Here is a 5,554-nt window from a genome sequence, read left to right as displayed (position 1 = left end):
GTGGATATAGCCCTCCTCGGATGGTGATGTCCCTCTCTGTAAGCTGAGTTGGGTTGAGGTCTGCTGCCTTTGTCCCAGTGTCCTATATAGCTGCCAAAGGTGAGGGGAGGTTAGGGTGGGATCACAGACAAAGAGGGGCCTACAATGGACAGGTGAAGTGAGCAAAACAGACAGCAGCAACCCTAAGCAAATCTGCAACGAGATGGCTGTGGCCACAGCCGAAATACAAACAGAGACACGTCTAGAAGCACCACTGTCATTGCCTCATTTTGATTGTGTGACTGTGTGTATGTGTGTATGTGTGTGTGTATTCCACATCTTTTTTTACATTAGTGGTGTTATTCAACTTGTCAATGAAATTCAAGTTAAGTAAAACAATTCATAATTTTCCAGCTATTCTCACTACTTCAGCTTCTTACGGGTTTAAGCTATGAATCCAGTTTAGCTTTAGAAATTTAGCTATTTAGCATTCACACACATTTTCTGTAGGAAATGCAATTTCTAGTATCATATAAAAATTGTTAGAGACTTTACTCTGACATATCTAACATCTCTTTATATTATCATATAAAAGCTGTTAGAGACTTTACTCTGACATATCTAACATCTCTTTATATTATCATATAAAAGCTGTTAGAGACTTTACTCTGACATATCTACCATCTCTTTATATTATCATATAAAAGCTGTTAGAGACTTTACTCTGACATATCTACCATCTCTTTATATTATATAAAAGCTGTTAGAGACTTTACTCTGACATATCTAACATCTCTTTATAGTATCATATAAAAGCTATTGGAGACTTTAGTTTGCAAAGAAACACTGTGTAACTATAAATGCCTGAAGATCAAAAAACAACAAAAAAGTCGAAAAAAGTGCCTAAAATGTTGAAAGAAAAACATGAGAATAAGTTCTATTTTTTTATGTTTGTAACAGAAATTGTCAACAAAAAAGTGCCCAAAATAAAAAAATGACTAACATGTTGGAGAAAAGGTTAAAAATGTTTTAAAAATTGTCCAAAAACCAACAACAAAAATAGAAAAAGAATTTGAAAATGCCACCAAAATGTTAAATAAGTGACATAAATGTTGGGAAAAAACAACAAAACAATCGTCGAAAAAACGTTGGAGAAGGTGATAAATAGGGATGCACCGAATATTCGGACACCGAAAATTTTCGGCCGAAAACTGAAAATGCACTTTTGGGCCATTTTTGGCCGAAAATGTTTTGTTCTACTGCTAAAACACAGCCACGCTGCAGGTAATAACTCACCTGTTCTACTGCTAAAACATAGCCACGCTGCAGGTAATAACTCACCTGTTCTATTGCTAAAACATAGCCACAATGCAAGTAATAACTCACCTGTTCTACTGCTAAAACATAGCCACAGTGCAGGTAATAACTCACCTGTTGTACTGCTAAAACATAGCCACAATGCAGGTAATAACTCACCTGTTCTACTGCTAAAACACAGCCACGCTGCAGGTAACTACTCACCTGTTCTACTGCTAAAACACAGTCACGCTGCAGGTAACTTACTGACTGTAATAAACTGGATGAAGGAATGAAAAAGGGACGCTGTGTTCACATGCTCCAACAAGTCTTCTGCCATGTCTGTAATTTGTCACGTAAAATAAAAAATGCCACTGTAATCTACCGACCATATTTCACCAACAGAGTATTTTATCATAGAGCTGACATAGACTTGACAATATAAACTTACAAACTGCATTTCTTACTCATCACATACACAGAACAATGTAGTAAAATTCTTTTATTGCATGTAAGCCATCCTAGGTATTAGGAGCAGTGGACAGCTATACATACAGCATCCAGTGAGCAACTCAGGGTTCTGTGCCTTGCTCAGGGACACTTTGACACGTGGCCGGAGGAGCCAGGGATTGATCCGTCAACTTTGTGGTTATGGGGTGACCTCTCTACCTCCAAGCCACAAGCCACCCAACAAAGTGATATGTGGCCATACTGAAGCCACATCATCACAGCCACAATTTACATATATTTCACATCTTTCACCATCAGTGATAACAACTACCTATTACACAACGCTTTGCATCAGATCATGAAGCTATTGCACAACTCCTGCGGCCTCAAGCAACATTATTTATAGTTTTAACTGAGGTAGGTCACAATTAGGGCTAGTTTACATTGGGGTAGCCTATGAGGATATGGAAAAAAGTTAACAGCATCTCCCAATAACAATGTTTAAACTCCAGTAGAAGAAACACAAAAAGAAAACAGACCCAATTAGGCCTAGTTTAAAAAAAAGGTGGCGTTTACATTGGGGTACCCTATATCTTCTTCCAGAGGATAAGAGCTCATACTTGGCATAGAGAATAAAGATGGATCAGACCATATTCTCTGTGATTGCCTGGAGAGACTGGTTTCTATTCCTCTCCACAACCTTCATGGAAGTCACCTGACAAGCAAGCTTTAAATGAGATGTTTTTAGATATTGCCATGCTTTCTGACATCCCATTTCTGACTGTGCTCTGTAATACAGCCTGGTATAATATATAGTATATGTAGATATATGTAGTAAATATATGTGTTCAGGTACATTCTGGGTGTGCTGGTCTTACAGGGAGGTGTGTTCAGGTGCATTCTGGGTGTGCTGGTCTTACAGGGAGGTGTGTTCAGGTGCATTCTGGGCGTGCTGGTCTTATAGGGAGGTGTGTTCAAGTGCATTCTGGGCGTGCTGGTCTTACAGGGAGGTGTGTTCAAGTGCATTCTGGGCGTGCTGGTCTTACAGGGAGGTGTGTTCAGGTGCATTCTGGGCGTGCTGGTCTTACAGGGAGGTGTGTACAGGTGCATTCTGGGCGTGCTGGTCTTACAGGGAGGTGTGTTCAGGTGCATTCTGCTGGTCTTACAGGGAGGTGGGTTTCAGGAAGCTCAGAGGGTGGACATTCAGATCACACGGCTGCTACCTCAAGGAAGAAAACTGGGGTCATTAAAAACTTGTTGCCATCAAAAGGGTGAGTTTTTCCTAAGACTCCAAAGAATGTTGTATACATGGAGAACTCTTGACATCTGTTAACCAAAATTGATGGATAGTGATTTTCATTCATCCATTTATTCACTTACTTTCTTTCTTTTATGTATAGAGAAATCAAGAAGGCCCTGGTCACAGTCTGAGAGAGAAACCATGGAATAACATTTCAAGGACTTCCTGAAGGTAATGAAGATCCCTGTAAAAGTAGACTGTCAAAGAAGCTTAAATGAAAATAAGACTGGACAATGAAACACTGGAAAGCCATTAAATACTTTGTGTACAATAAAATAATATATAGCGAGAGAAATGTGTACCAAGGGCTTTAAGACCAATAAAACTGTTGGGAAAAATGTTGTTGGTTGTGTGCCTTTTACTTTATGCAAACTCCATTTTACAATGCTGTACTATTTGACAGCCATCAAATATGCCTTCTCTATTCACCACTTAATGTATAACTTCATGTGACACAGATTATAATTATCAGAAGAAAAAAAGAGTTTAAGCACTTTGCCTGCCACTGCAGATTATATATTTTTTGTGTACATTTCTTATAGTTATATTTCTGACAATCACAATGTACCATCTACATAGGCCTGACCAAATGATTTTGCAGCACAATGTAATGCTGTGAAAGATTTAGTGACTTTGTGAGGGCATATGGGAAGACTGAGTGAGAGGTGATTAATGCACATTATTACATTGATAATCGGACAAATGCTGATTCATTTATTCAGCACATAATATATTTTTGTTTGGTCAAGCAAAATCATTTTTAGTTTTCATATAATTTCTCTTCAGAATATAATATGCGTGCTTGCAAATTATTTATTATTTTTTCTGTGCTCTAAATATCCCTTTGCTAACTCAGGAATGTGACACATACACAATGCCAGAATATATGACTGAATGCTAAAGAAAATCCTTGACAACGAAAAAGGCAGTCCTTGCCAAAAATACTTTACAGTCCTTGAAATTCATCATTTCAGAACAGGGGAACGTTATTCTGAATTTTATATGACAATCCGGTTATGTCACATTAGCAACCCAAAAGCTCAAGGTGTAAAGGCCTAAATACCATTGTCTGATACTGGTTACCCTCCCCCCACACAGATGAGGCCTTTCAATCTCATTTGTAAATGCTTTGTGAGGCATAGATTACCCTCACTTTAGATGAGCACACACAACATACTTAACTAACAACTAGTAGATGCTTCCTCACTACCTGGATTAATCATAGCTTGATAGATATTAATAAGTGTTCCTCACTTTAGATCAGTTCACACAAAATACACCTGGTGACTAACGAATTAATTAGGAATTGAAGTATTACACACACACACACACACACTTACTCTTGGGGGTGGGAATCTGCCGGTGCCAGTTGGGACACAGACACTGATAAAGATATACAGATAGAGAAATATGATCCATAATAATGTTAGCAGTTGGTATGATGAACAGTGACAATTATAGTAACAATAAAGATAATGGAAATATGACTAGATATAATAGTTGTAGCATTAGTAGGGTGTAGTGGGGCGTAGCAGGGCACCGATCAGGACCACAGCAGCAGCTGCAACCATGATTTAGGTGCCACCCCTATCCAAGGAAGAATGTGAGGCGAGAAAACATAAGGACTCCGGGGGATGAGCTCCACGGCATTTCTGGGACATGAATGTACACAGATGGAAATTAATTAAATTAAATATAAAAAAAAAAAAAAAAAAAAAAAAAAAAAAAAAAATAAAAAAAATTCAAAAAAAAAAAAAAATAAAAAAAAAAAAAAAAAAAAAAAATTAGGAATAGCAATAGTTAAAAATAAAAAAAAAAAAACAGAGAAGATAGAGGGTGTGGTGGGGGGGTTGTTTGTGGGGTGTTTTTGGGGTTAAAGATAATGAAAAAAAAAAAAGAAAAGCGGAGAAGAAGGGGGGGAAAGGAAATGGTGGTTTTATTGGCGCAGAACGCCCCTTCGTGAGAGGAGAGAGAGAGAAGCTCAGTGTGTCAAAGGAAGTCCCCCATCAGTCTAGACCTATAACAGCATAACTAAGATCTGGTGCAAGGCAAACAGGAGCCAGCTCTATAAGGGTTGGTAGATGAATCTGTAGACTATGAAGAGAAGCAGAGAAGAGAAGGGGTGCCATGTCTGTAGCTATATACCCTCCCCCGCTGGTCTATGCGAACAATAGTTTCTATGTAACAGATCAATAGTTTTAGGCACTTACTAATCCTCATCATCATGGATGGAACTAGGAACTGCTGGAGAACAGGTAAAGTAGATAATCAGTCACAAATAAAGGAAAGTTTTCTTTGCAGTTCTGATTGTCAAGAATTCCTGACAATTGCAGCGTACCATGATGTCATTGATGATGTAACATGCTGCCTTCAAATGGGGTGAGGTAACAAATCAGTGATGTCACAAATCTTTTGCAACAAAATCTTAGTTTAATCACTAGTGACATCACTATAGTGTCATTGATTGAGTCACAGTAATTTGACATCATAAAATGTCTGTAGACGTAGGAGGACTCGCAGGTCCATCCA

This window comes from Perca fluviatilis, chromosome 7, assembly GCF_010015445.1.
Source record: "Perca fluviatilis chromosome 7, GENO_Pfluv_1.0, whole genome shotgun sequence".
Lineage (NCBI taxonomy): Eukaryota > Metazoa > Chordata > Actinopteri > Perciformes > Percidae > Perca > Perca fluviatilis.
Note: the sequence above shows the minus strand (reverse complement) of the source record.